General features: G+C 32.0%; 1 long non-coding RNA gene across 1 annotated transcript in view; it reads left to right on the plus strand.

Annotated features, from left to right (window-relative positions):
• Positions 1 to 15218, plus strand: part of LOC119638186 — a 120210-nt gene that overhangs the window by 83373 nt on the left and 21619 nt on the right. The window lies entirely within an intron of this gene.

Below are 15218 nucleotides of genomic sequence, written 5' to 3' on the forward strand. Positions count from 1 at the left end.
ATCACTATTAATTTTCGAAAGCGTTTACTCTCAAACAAGCCCGTCTTGAACCTTTCGTATTTCTTAACCAAAGATGAGTGTCCACTTACATTTGAGAGATGACTCAGAGAGAAAGACATTTTCAAAATATTCGGCCAAAACTAAATGTATCATGTTGTTCAGTAATTCAAAAGTGAAGTTGTAAGAGATAGCCGACATGCTAAGGTTATTGAAAGACGGTATGTTCACTGTTTCGCATGAGAAAGTCATTTCTCAAACGGGTATTGGGTATTATGCGTATTCCCGGTCTGGGTCTTCCTGTTCATATTTGGATTTGCCAACTAATTTCAAGAGCTCCATGAGAAAGAATTTGACTCAACCTATGGAGTCATTGTGTAATCTAATCTTTTTCTAATAAATGATTTTAGAAAAGTTTCTTCAAAATTGGAAAAAAAGCTTTGGAACGATTGTATCACTGTTGAGGAAATTCTATGTCGAATTGTGTAAATGAAAAGAAACAATTTGTTTATTTTTCACTTATTCCCGGGAATTGATGATCGATGTATTATAATCCTGTTAACGATTTCTAGGTTAGTCCGAGAAATATTTGAAGTGTGATTTAATTAAAATTTTAATGAGAATGTAGATATGTTGTGGCCATAGATATATGTGCCGGCTATATGACCGACTATTTAATTTGTTCAACTACAGATGCTAAATGAAGTATAAAACCAAAAACACGCATTAAATTTGTCTGCTTCTACACATACACATCTGGGCTATATGCATGTATGTATGTAATGCATGTATCATTGAATAATGATTTCCACCCTGGTTTAGATAGGCAGAGTAAATGCGTACAAATTGATTGATGATCTTTAACTATTTCTTAAGACAATGCATGTATTAATTTAATGAATATTGACAACAATAATAATGACATTGGACAAAAAGAATTTTGCAATGAACGCATTAAATTGCAATTAAAAATCTTCCTATGAATGGGAAGAATGAAATGCTCATACATTCCAAGTGAAAGCAAAAGAAAATTAATTACCAATGATTACTAAATAACACTTTTGCTATTTTGGAGCAACTAAAGTGATTATCAATTATATAATATTTAAGGACATTTAAATTGTTTAGATAAGTACCATAAAAGTAGGTTTTAGAGAAAGTGTTGGCAAAGTTAGGCGCATTACATCGCACCGTGGAGATTAGCGAATTCTATACGTAGAAATATTCTGTAAAGTTTAAAGTGATCCGTAATCCGTTTCGCTTGGGAAATGTCGGCGTTAAAAACGTTTTCCGTAGCAAAGACTTATTCATGGTAGACACGATATGCCGATAAAAATCCAGCATAAGTGACCTGTAAGCAGTTTTAGCTGAAGAGTAACCAGCCAGCAACAAAAAGTTTTCAGGCGTTCGGAAATCCTTGGCTGGGTACCTACAAGAATCCCCTTTGGTCGACAGAAATCTACAGGCCCTTAGTGATACTGTAAACTGGCTGATAAGCAATAAGGAACTGACGAGAATCATTGACAAGAACGCCCAAATAATCAAAGTCCGAATATTAAGTAACTATCACCTACTAATTGCAAATATGTTTACCAGAACACAAGATTCAATTTTAAGCTTGAGGAAAGTGACAACCTTTAGTTAAGAATGTCTGCGTTAAGCTTCATTATCGTTTTGTATCGAGGCCGCGCTTTGCATGTGCCCCATATGCCTAATATAACTGTTCTCTTATTGTCGTCATAAAATATCAAAAATACGTATGCCTATGTAAAATTCGAGAGGTTTAAAAAAGTTAACCTTTCCGATTCAAATCCGTCCCTACGTCACGGTGTCAGTGTATTAAACTACGATTACTTAGCGTCATTTAGGAAGCCATAGACCATAAGAATGGCTCTATTCTCAACAAGGCTTCTCGCTCGGCCACAATACGCCAATGCACCACTTTTCGTCAAACTATCTCCAAAATTTTTAAATTATTATTTGAGCACAAAAATATATCGCCATGAGATAGACAGACAATCTTAAATCGATTCAGAAAGGGAATTAGTCTGAATTGACGGGTAAAGGAAAATATAGTTTAAGTTTTTTTCGCTTGCTCTATAAACATTCAGAGAAACTTAATGTATCCTATACAACCACAACTATTCTAGGGGATAATAGATGAAATTTTGCGGAATAAAAATAACACTTGTAACTAAATTACTATATTTGTATATATATAGATATAGATATATATGTGTATATAAAAACTGTAACAGATTACATACATAGTCAGTATATATTACTATCGCATGTTCATTTTATTGTGAAAGTGGAAATATATTTGTGTGTGCGTTGTCGTTTCTCTCTCACCGTAGATATGTGCAATTGCAGCCATTATAATAAATTTACATTAATACCGAGGGAATAATTTGTACATTTTTTTGCTTATTTAAACCGTTGCGGCTTTTAAATGCTATTACTTTACCCTTGTTGTATAGTGTAACCCATATAAACGTTTGCTCTTCTATTTGACAATTTATAAGTGTGTAGAAAATTTATACACAATATATATATATATAAATAGATTTGTATATGTAAATGCATATGTATATAGTAAATATATCTGTGTTTGTGCATCAACAACAAATTATTTGAATATGACTCAAAGGTACATTTGATTTTAGTGGCATTGCAGCTTTGGATACGTGACAAAATACTATTATTGACTAGGGTTGAAATGTTTTCAAATATTTACTAACAGAATATGCGAAATATATTTGAAAAAGATTTAAAAATTCTATTTAATATTTATGTAAATTTTTTGTTATTATTTTATGTACTGTATATAACTTTATAGCACTTAAAATCATTTGAAGAAGCTCCATTATTTTACTTAACCTATTTCCCGCAATTTTTTTTCTTGATCATTTTCTTCGTTGAAGTGAAGAATGGCCCAAAAGTCGAATTCACAAATTTTCAGACCAAAAAAAAAAAAAAAGAAAATGTTAACAATGCTTTTGTCTTTATCGCAATATCATTGAATAATAAACCTTATCGGCAAACGTTTTCACATACTGAGCTAATGAGAGCAATGAAAGGAATTGATTTAATTTTGCAATATTTGTATGCTCTTAGTAAACTACATCGATTAACTCTAGATAGTGATTACATAACAAGATTTATAGAATTGAAACGAATTCGATATTTGATTTCGTCGAGTTAGTTCCTTGCTTTCTCTGAGGCGAATATGTTTAGCTTCTTCTTAGCGTCTTGTTCGAGTCCAAGAGAAAGGGGAAGACTAAGAAATTTTTACAAAGTTATGCTCGTTAATAGGACAGCAAGGTTTTTGGAATACGGGATTTCCAAACCGTTTAAACTAATACTATAGTCTGACAATAGCCTACGGAGTCCACAAGTGTACAAGGCGCTTTATATGTATCAAAATATTTTACACATTTTTCACATTTTTAAAGGCTTCCGGAAGTCGGTATTATTAAGAGCATTTCAAAATAAGTAAACGTATTGTGGTGAGTAAAGACTGATCGTTGATTGTCTTAGACACAATCTCCGATCTGACACAATTCTAGACTTTTCCTCGCCAGAAAATTTTAAAAGTCTTACGTTTTTATCATGTAAAAGTTTACTGTTTCTAAGAACCCCTAGAAGGAAGGTAAGCACAAACGTGAACTTATATGGAATTTAGGTTTCCTGTCAAAGCACTTACTATTCTTTTTCAACTATTCTCGTAGCGACACCCCGTAAAAAGTTTTACTTTTCATGGACAAGCCTATAAGAGAAGATGTTCGAAAGATATAATATCTAGGAATACTAAGAATATTTATGACATAATCATGCACACACACACACAAACTCATTTTGGAGAAATGAAAAGGGAATTATCTTGAGATATTTGAGACCTTAATAATGAGTAAAAGCCCTGTTCGAAAGAAGTAGGCGGGCAGATATACCGACCCTGAGTACTGGTATATGATAAAATATGGATCATTATGGGCGCCTTGCATTCATGTGCACACACATTTAACCTATCCTAAGCAGAAGCGTGTAGGGGGTGAAAACTTTCAAAAATATTTCAAGTGATCGTCATAATCCGTTATTACGTCAAATATTCATATTTAGTATCATCTAATATTCCTGCGCATAAGATAACTAACCAGTTCATTCTTGCAATGTAAATATCGAGAAGCTTAGCAAATATAGGGCGATTATCATGACGTTGAATGCAGTAATATTCATCTATAGTCAAATTCTTTTTATATAAAACATTAGCATTTATAAGAATTGATATTTAAAAAAATTTTTTTCCTTAAAGTCATGCTTTCCGTCTGCGTGTATGCTTGCATACAATACGACTTCATTTCCTTATTAATATAACTTCCTGTACTTTTTTTTTTTTTGTGTTTTTTACTCTTTATCAAGTACATTATGCTCATGACATTGTATATGTATTTATATTTGTGTCTGTATATTCATTTGTATGTTAACCTATGTACACAGAACTAAACTTTTTAGACTCTGTGTCAATAGTACGCTAGGGGTAAATATGAATAAAAACACAAAAGTTCATTTCGAGTCATCGTATCTTTCTATAGAATCTTTGATTGTTTAATTCTATAGAGGATATACATATATATATATATATACATATATATATATATATATATACAAATACATATACATATATATTTATCCGTATACATATATATGTATATATGTATCCTCAGTAAGTGGCTATATTTGCGTAAATATAAATTAACACTGTGGCCAGCTTTTAATGTCAATGCTCCGTAGAATTATAAAGAATTAAAGGAACTTATAAATGTAAATCAAACAAGAAAAAAAAAGAAAGAAAAGAGATTTTACTTAGCTTAGTGTACGATTGTCCAACCTTTCAAATGCGCAAGAACGATCAATGCTTAAATTAATACGATTTATATAATGATTCATCTCTCTTCGTTCATAAGTAGACCCCAAGAGCCCCAACATTCTGAAATAAGAGATATAACGCGGACGTAGCACGTAATACGGATCACGGTGGCTAAGAATGATTCTTGGGATATTTGCTCGTGTCTTATATTCACACAATAACAAAAAATATATTAAGGTTAACTAATGTTTCAAATCCCCGGGATAAACTTCCGAGAATTCAAAGAGATTTCGGAGACTTTAATCATTATGAAGAATGATTACGCTTTTGTGTTAAGCTTATGTTTGCATGATAATTGAAATCATGATTACGACTTTTGGAGCTGATCGGAAACATTAAAATTGGCTTAGAGTTTCTTTAGAGAAAACCTACACATTCTATCTAGTCGGTGTTCACGTGTTCAAGTCTCAGTGCGATTGAGACGCCCCTGGTGGCAGCTACAGCGATTGCTTAGTCCGGTTACACTCCCACTAAGCTGTGGCTATTCCCTCTGTCACCTTCTTTCAGGCACTACTTCTCCTTGATCATTATCGTGCTATAGACATAAGGGACAATTCCTGAGAAACATGTCACATTTTAAAAAGATTTCTACAATTATACGCAACAATTATATAAACCGGTCCATGTGTTCACGGGCAAAATCTAAAATTGTGTCCATAAGGCTATATATTTTATGAACTTTGCATGACAAGGTCACGGTAGATATCTTGACTGCTGTTAGCATGTAAAGGCGGCTTGCTTTAGTTTATACTACTGGCCTATTCGCAAATGATATGTGCCCTCGCCTCCGTCTTTCTGTTTTTTTTTTTTTTATTCTTCTCCTTCGTGCTTTTGTTCGCCCGCCAATGCAACGATTGCGGTAGCCAAAGTTTTCATTACCTATGTAACTTCTGGCAATTAAGGATAGATTTGATCTGACAACAATACCCAACAACTGCATCTTAAATTAAAACTCACACAAGCTAAAAAGGGAAGCTATTTAAAATTTGATACAATTGTTTTCCAAGGACACCACGCTTTTTTGTTCCTACTTTTTCCAGGCTAAGGCTTTTACTTCATCGGCGAAGAAGGATAAATTTTCCGCAACGATCTTTGTAAGATCTTCAGCTGACCTAATGGCTTAGGCATATTGTCTGCTAATGCCATGATTTGGCAAAAACAACGTTGATATGCCTTAGAAGAAGCTTATCTGAGAATTTTTGAGGATTTCTTCTGGATTGAAATGAAAAAATAGATCGTGAGATGCAATTTTCCTACTCTCTTTTCCTATCTTCATTCTTCAGTAAAATTTTGACAATATCCTCGACATAGAGATGGATAGCACAACGGCCCTGCTTTTGCATTAGTGCACCTGTTACCAGTAAACCCATGCAAAAGCGTAATGCAAGGAAGGTATCAATTGATCAATTGACTTACCCATGCAATTTTTGTATATCAAATTGATTGAGTACGAGTTCAATCTAATTATAGACGTTGAAAATAAATTATATAATTGACTAAAACAAATTTCCGTCATTCTAGCTGTGCACCACACTGTATACACACAACCACACACACACGCGCACACACATACACACTTTCTCTCTTATATTTACCATACATATTATCTCGTCATCTAACGCAGAAATCTAACGTCAGGTAAATGCTATATAAGTAAAAAATACAACAATAACAAAATTTAAATTAGCCAATTATTGCTTAATTCAATTTCATTGGTTTTATTTAATCAATTAAGACTTTTCAAAATTTATCTGATTTCCTTCAGTTAACTTTCACCCAAAGGCAAAATTAAAGAAATTTGCATATCGCATAAAGAAAGAAAAAACGAAGCAAAAATTGCTGATATTCATTCTCATATAAAAATTCATGACTTTCCTTTTAATTCCCTTTTGTCGTAGATTAAGTGTAAATTTGTACACGTGTTTATTTGTATGTGAGAGACGAGTAGATTTTCATAAATATGCATATGATGATGAAATCTATGCCAAATGGTGTCTATGGGGCACCAGGTCAGTGTGTATCACATGCATACAACAATAACAATAATAACAACAATAATAACAACAACGATAACAACAACAGTAAACAGCAACGGCAATAACGAACAACGAACAGCTAACAACTAACAGTTCTAGACTTTTAGTCTTTACAAACTTATAAACATGTATGCATATATATATATGTATGCATATATATGTTCTATGCATAATTTGTTTGTTTGTTTGAGTGTTAATTTACCACACGAATTCTCATTGAATTAATTTTATTTGTTGAATATACAATGAATCACTAATGCGCACGCAAATCTCAGATAAAAGAAACTTTATTTTGAAAAATTTTTTTTCTTCTTTTTTTTTTCTGCAAACGAAAAAAAAAAAAACCAAAAATACCGAAAGAGATTTGAGGTGGTTTAGCGCATAAAAATAAAACAAAATGTGAATTAAATAACATTGTAGGAGTTTTAACTTAAAATAATGCACACAGCGGGAGAGTGCATGGATAGAATTCAATTCTTGCAGTTTCAGTAGAAAACAATTTTCAATTATTGCATTGTATAAATAAGAAATGTTTATGGTCAAATATGGGGGCGTGCATATATACTTTTATGCATATTATATAGTTATTTGTGCTTAACTTCTATGATAAGCTATCGTTGCGTGACAATGTAGTGGGTTTCTAGGTAGTGGAGAGAATCGTTAAGACTCGATGTTTAATTCTGTATTTATATATGTCATTGGCTTATATTGTTTTTCTTAAACTGAAATAAAGGAGAGTAAGAATATGCATTCATATGTCGTTCCCTCTCACTCTCTCTCTCTCTCTCTCTCTGTCTCACTCTCTTCGTTTTTTGCACTTTTCCTATACCTACTTTAGATGACGGCATCGTATAAAAAAACATGGAGGAATATCGCAATATCGCTCAATTGGACGTTGAATACCATGATGTCTTGTTAAGTTGCTTGTAAACGGTTCAGGTAGACGACGTACATCGTCATTGACACGAATATTTGCCCCCTACGACCTTCATGATAAATTTGTGTTCAAGTTGCAGGTGGCAATTTTTGAAGTATTTTGATTAAATTTGCTACACTAATGGGTTTTTTATCTAAGGATGCAGAAAGCTATTGAAAATGCTTTGGAACGGTCCAATTTTTCGATCGGTCTCCATAAAACGTCCTATTTTGAAATGTCGTCATGTGGAAACAAATTTTTCGACAAATGTGCCCAAGCAGTAGAATTTCGGCATTTCAAATTGGTGTGAAAACTTTGTATAGGTTGGGGAAATTTTTTGAATCCCCTGTCATATAATCCTTTCTGAGGAAATTAAAGCTTTATACGGCGCAAAGGTCGAATTTTCCGTATTCCATTGTGAAAATTGGTCCATAATAGTAAATTGACAAAGAAATCTGTCTTACCAAATTTGGACTTAGTAGATATATTTTTTTGGATACCACCCTATATAAGCATTCTCACGAAACGTAAACCCTTATATGTCAAGAGGCCTAAAGATATGCCATGAGTAGTAAAAATTAGTAAGTAAAGGTTAATTTTTAATATTTTATGATGAAAATTAATTGATCGTAGCGTTTCAGCAAAAAAATTAACGGTAAACATATGCAAGCGCTATCATCACATAACGCAAACTCGTATATGAAGAGAAAATCCAAACTTCCAATGCTCGAGCTTTCGGGACAATTATGGATTTGGAACTGTACCTGGCGAAATGTTGCAGGGTATGTAATAGTCGGCGTTGCCCGACTATAATGTTCTTAATACTTTTTTATTAAGCTTGTGGTTATAACAGGACGTTAATGATTTGAATTTAATTGTAGGTTAATTATTGAAATAAATTAAACAATAAAACAATGAAAAAATTAAAAATTATGTTAAACAAAGTCTAATAAATTCAAATGAATATATCGTTTTCAATTCTTTTTTTCTTACTGGCTTGGCTACCTTAATACAATTTAATTGCATATCAATTTCGAAAATTTTTTTTCTTTTTCCATTTTTATAAATTGCGGTTACATTTCCAAAGTCCAACATAATTGCATCTCATATTACCTTCGTTTTACAGTCCGTTTGATTTATTGACAAATAAACTATTTTTTTTTTTTTTTTGGTTATTCTTTTAATCTAGTTTCAATTTTTTCAAAAAAAAAAAAAAGTTTTTTTTTTTTTAATTACTACTAATATCCTTTCATTTTACGCTAATAACGGATCGAAATTTTATCATTTTTTATTTTTATAATATTTTCTCAACATTTAGAAAAATCCTGTCATTGACTAGATTACTAGATTGCTATGTGCAATAATTTGGCGGAAGATGTACTTCTCATAGGATTATTATTAGCTTAGTATACTCAACATCACTTGTGGTATAAAGGTGTATGAAGCTGGTGCGAATATATGCAATAGGTAGAACGATTTGAGCTGGGCTAACATTTTAATATACGAATCTATTCAGAACGTGATTCTATATCCACCTAAGCTTGCCTGTCAGGTCACTGTTCTTGTAGTTGTGTATTCAATCGAGAAGTTGCAAATTTTCGAAATATTTTGATAAAATTTGGTACACTCAGATGCTTTGGACCAAGAACTATTGTAAGCTATTGAAATTAAGTCGGATCGAATCAACTTTCGTTCACTTCCCATACAAAGGCTTATCTTGAAAATCTCTATATAAATAACTATACAGTGGCATAGGATATACTATACTATTATAGCACTTTAGGGTTTTTTACTTGTTTATCCTTTAAATGCGTTGCTTAATAGCAAGCGGTTCGATCGAGAAAAGATATAAGGAAACGAGTATCGCCAAATCATTTATCGTTCGACGTCGAAAATCATCAAAACAATATTAATAATTACCATCAGCTTTACTCGATACTAAAAGCGATAAAACCGCTAAAGTTTTTGTTATGAAAAAGTGTTATAGAAATTTAAGTAACGACGATTTTTCGATTGCGTTACATATTTTGCTTCTTTGTTCATTCGTCGATATTCAAAAACCCGCATGAGCAATATATACTTTGTTCTATTTCTATGTAGGGTAAGGCCTTTTTATATATTCAATTTAACCGTTTCTCAACGAGCCTAGTGAGGATATTCAATAGGAAAAAGAAAAAAAAAGAAGAAGCAGAAAACTTAAAATAGCAATCGTATATAATTGAGTAAAATCAATTATTAAAATTGTTGTTTTAGAAATTTATTCTTCAGTTTGTATATAAAAAAAACTGTTTACACACGAGGGCTACATCGTGTGCGGGTTTTATTTTTTTTTTTACTTACATACATATTGGTATGTTGTTTAACCGAGAGTTTGCCCATCATCAAAAGCCCTAATGAAGTGTTAACAAATCACGGCATGTAAACATGCCAGAATGTAATACATACGAAATAACTTCAAAAACTACGTGATTGGCATAAAAGAATTACCCGAACCTTGATAAAGTATAGTGTAACAGCATAGGGAACATGAAAATTTCGCTATTTTTCTTTACCACTGCATAGAGAGATGCCTAAATAATACATGAAAGCTTAGAGGTTGAGTTAAAGGAATAATAATAATAATAATAACAACAACAATAACAACAACAATAATAATAACAACAACAAAAGAAGAAAAAGTAAATATTTATCGAACCACACTCGCATAACAGACCAAGCGTGATGTTAATCAACAATAGGTGCACAAACAAATAAACAAACAAACAAACGACTAATAACTATAAAAGAATACGTAACAATCACTGAACTCTTTCAAAATGTAAGCTATAAGTAACATACTCATAAAAGGGCGAAAAGCAAAAAAAAAAACGCGAACAGCAAACGTTAAAGTTTAGTTTGTTGTAATGTAACGTAAAATAACCGTATTATGCTGCGTTTGTATGTTGTATTGTGCTTCGGTATAGTATGTTATGTTATGTTGTATACAATATTTGCACCTTTTTCTGTGCTAATTGGCCTCTGTAAACCACTGAAACAACTAAATGCAACGTGTTTTAAAGAGAATGAGAGAGAAAATGTTATCCTCACGGTTTTGCGATCCCCGTAAATATGTAACATATGCAGCACGCGTTTTCTGCTCTATCAGGAAACATATCATTAAGCAAACGTTGCAGACATGATTTTGAATAACATTGTAGTACTTGAGTTTATAGAAAAATTATTGAGAAAATTCTCAAAAACTCTTAAATAACTAATGTGACCATAACTGGAAGCACGTACACATTTATTTCCCCACAATTGCCATTAGGCTAATGTATTATGTATAAGTATAAAATATTATGCTAGACGATGCCATGTGATTTTAGTTTTAGCCTTGTACAAGGCAAAAATGTTGCAAGCGAAAAGAGGGGGGGGCCATGCGTCCCAACTGCGCCTCCACCTCTACGATAATTTGTAAAATATGCATATAAAAATCTTTGTTAACTAAATTCATACTCTTCGGGGCTAATAAGCAAAAGATAAGTAAAAGTTTTACTTGCGATACGATTACGATCAGCAAAATAGCCATATTATCTCTTTATGCATGCGTTGTTGTTTCTCGATGGCAACTATTTGCTAATGGACTCCAGCCACTTTGTTAACTTAGCTATCATTAAGAAGATGCTTGCTTGCTCCTTGCTGCTCTCTGCTACTGTTGTTGTTGTTGTTTTTGTTGTTGTTATATATATAACAACAGAATTCTTATTATTTGCCCTAACAACACGGAGTGTAATGCAATGTAACACAAACGTATAGGCGAAAAGTGCCTTATGTTTTCTTCACAGTTTTGTGTTCCCTTAATATTTTGCATTGTTTGCTGTTGTGTACTCCTCTACTTATAGAAAAATTTATGCATAAGAAGTGTACCACACTATTCTTAGAAGAATATACTTCACATAACTACCATCCACGATATATATATATATATATATATATGTATAGGTGAAGTATACTTAAATTAAAATAGTATATCTGCACGCGTTTTTGCTATACATATAGTTACTTGTGTTGGGTGAACTTGCTGTTGAGTTGTTTTGTTGGTTGTTTAGTTGGTTGGTGCTCATTTGACAGAATTAATTGAATAACTATACTTAGGTATAGTTATATATGTACATGTATATATATATATCTATATATATATATATATCTATATATATAGATGTGCGCGTGTGTGTATATGTAGGTATTTTCAGTTTTGTCTTGAGGCCATGCAGCGGCGCATACGGTACAGTATAAAGCCACAAACACAAACGCACATAATCATATTTATGCAAAGAACTGAGCATGAATGTTTACTCGGATAGCAATTTTATGCTAATTAAGGCAATTATTAATTAATGAACATGAAGTACGTTCAACGAGAAAGAGGGTGAGATTAGGTAGCTTTTCTTGCATATTAAATAAATAAATCAAATTATTTCTAGCAAAAATTTGAAAATAAGATTTTCAAATATTATAAAATTTCCTATCTGTTGTTAATAATACTTTAATTCTTTTTCTTAAACTAAACATCAAATCAAAACGTTTTTTTTTTTTTTCGTTTAGTAAAATAGATAGAATAGGTATAAAAGAAAAAACTTTTATATGAAATAAATCGTCGAGTTGGCTTCCAACAAGGATAAAAGGTGCGTGACTTTATTTAGAAAAATAAATACACAAAAATAAATAGAACATGCGAAGACAATTTTATCTTTGTTGTTGCGATCACTATGGCAAATAATAACCAGTAGAGCGAATAAGGATGACTATCTTCAGGCTATCTCTTCAGGAATTTTTTCGAAATCAATCAATGGTAATATCGTCATAGGGTTGAAAACTATTATTATTATTTGAATTCTTTAAACCAATGATACAAAATTCGTAGACTAGAAAGAAAACATTAACCACTAGCAACATTGACTATGGGCTCTAGGATTAAAAAAAATAAAATTTAAATATATTTTGAAAAAAGTTTACTTAATAAGTACGAAAACTATACTCGACTATAACCGATTCAGTTATGCCAACCAACCTCCTGTCTTAAAAGAAAAATAAGTAAAGTAAAAAAAAAAAGTTTTCAATATTTTATCACAATTCGTTTCCATTCGTTAGTCTATTACAGTCCGCTTTTTAGACTTCAAACTTTCTTATGTGATAGCCATATTGACGGGATTTTCAAGAAGACATTAATTCGTCAAATCTTGAAGTCCGTTAATTAGTTAATTAGGAACACAGTTAGTTTGTCGCATTTTCCTCTCTAAGCCCATTTGTTTTGATACTTATATCGATTGAATTTCTAAGAAATGCCCGTCACATATAGTTTAGAATCAGTACACTTTTAGCTTGTTGCCTTCTCCTCTCCGAACTCTTCTGTTTGACATCGACCTTAAGATGATTGTTAAGTAAAAGACAATCTGTCACAAAAAAGTCGAGTATATTACGATGCATTGCTATCGCAACGCCAAATGTATGCCGAACTTCAGAATGATTGAGTATATGGAAGTGTCTCGAATATCGATTGGAAGTTCCCGTACTGTTAAGGAAGTAAGTTAAAGAAAATCTTGGAGAAAGGAAATTTCGGCACTATATTATTGGGTTGACTTGACCGATGTTTTCCACCTTTTTACAGATGTCGTCAAATTACGCGTAACACTTGTATAAGGAGAAATTTTTATTGTTGTATCTATTGCAATTTATGACTAAAGAGCAAAGTCGTTCTCAGTTTATGTTATACAGTTATGTTGGACCCTTTGACCAACATTTTGTCCATTTTCCAGTGCAAGAATTTCTAACATTTTCGCGAAATATTCAACGAGAGAATATTTGTCCTCGGATGACACACGGATGATTAGATAAATGAATAGACGGATAGACAAATATGCCTAAATCGATTCGGATTTTTGTTGCCGATAAGAAATGTATATAAGGACTTGTAAGTGTATTGCCACCTTTCTTTTTCCGTTGCACATAGATAAGGAGTATTTAAAACTCCAGATTTAAATGGAAAAGTTTAGAACCTTTCAGGTTATTTTATTTGATTCTAAATGTCTTTTAATAGTTCCTAATAGTTCTTCGGCTAATTAAAATTCCTACTTAATACTAATGCAGGCTTAAAGGGTATGTAAATGTTTTATCATATAAGGTAACACAAACGAATTAATAAAACGATTAGATTACAAAGAAGGAAGAAGAAGAAATCAACAATGCCATTTTCCAATGAATATCTACATTAAACATAAACTCATAAGAGAAAGCATTTAAATTACCTTAGGACTGATAATTGTAAAAAAACGAGCTGACAGACAGTAAGTATTATTGAAGTTATTTAAAAACAAAAAAAAAAAATGAAAACATAAAGAGAAGAAAATCCTTTTAAAATTCTCAAGCGAGCAACTAAAACGTACGAAAATGGTATATGAAAAGGGTGCACAGCTCTTACAATTAATCGTTTTTTTTTTTTTTGGAATTGAAAAAAATTTTAAAATATTTAATTTTATGGATTGTTTAGCGTTTTAATGGCTCTTTATTATAGTTGAGGGTTTTTAGTGGTAAAGTTTTACTCTTCAGATTGTTTTGAGAATATTGTAAGAGTACTTCAAGTTAATTAAGTAAATTAAATGCAATATCAATTCATGTTAGTGAAAATGAATGACGAAAAGCATAGATTTTTTAAAAGTGAAAAAAATTTAAATTTAATATTAAAAAATAGATAAGCGAAGGTAATATTTATTTATAGGGTAGATTTCGTAATAAGTAAAACTGCTTCGTTATAGTAAGAGTGTGGTACGCGTCTTCAGTTCATTTGTTCGGCTTTCATTGATCAGGTAAGAGAGATACCAGCGCCCACCCTCTTCTAGAAAAGCTTAGAAGAGGCCGCACATAAAAAAAAAGTAGAACTAACGGAGAAAGTGTGTAGAGAGTATGATATGATTACATTTGCTGCTGACAACGAGTTCGCTCCATTCATATGGAGTTTGTTAAGCGCTTCATAGAAGTTTCAACCGACGGATTTACTTCTAATTAATTTTTCATAAATGCATCAATGCCACAAGGCTGTGTTCTTTCTCTTCTCTCAAGAGACCTATTTATTCATTTGCAGACGATTTTGCATCATTTAGTAAGAGGACAGACAAACCTTGGCTATAAAATAAACAAATTAATATAAGTAACATGCTTACTCGAATTTTCGCCTGAACAACTTAATGCCAAAAAAATTCTTTTCATAACGTAGAAGTGCTGTTGCCAACGTGGAACAATAAGCAGCTCTTGCTGTTTTAAGCAAGAGACTACAAAGTGATTTTGCTTCAGTACAAATATTTTAATG

Source organism: Glossina fuscipes, unplaced genomic scaffold, assembly GCF_014805625.2.
Source record: "Glossina fuscipes isolate IAEA_lab_2018 unplaced genomic scaffold, Yale_Gfus_2 85, whole genome shotgun sequence".
In the NCBI taxonomy this organism is placed as follows: Eukaryota; Metazoa; Arthropoda; class Insecta; order Diptera; family Glossinidae; genus Glossina; species Glossina fuscipes.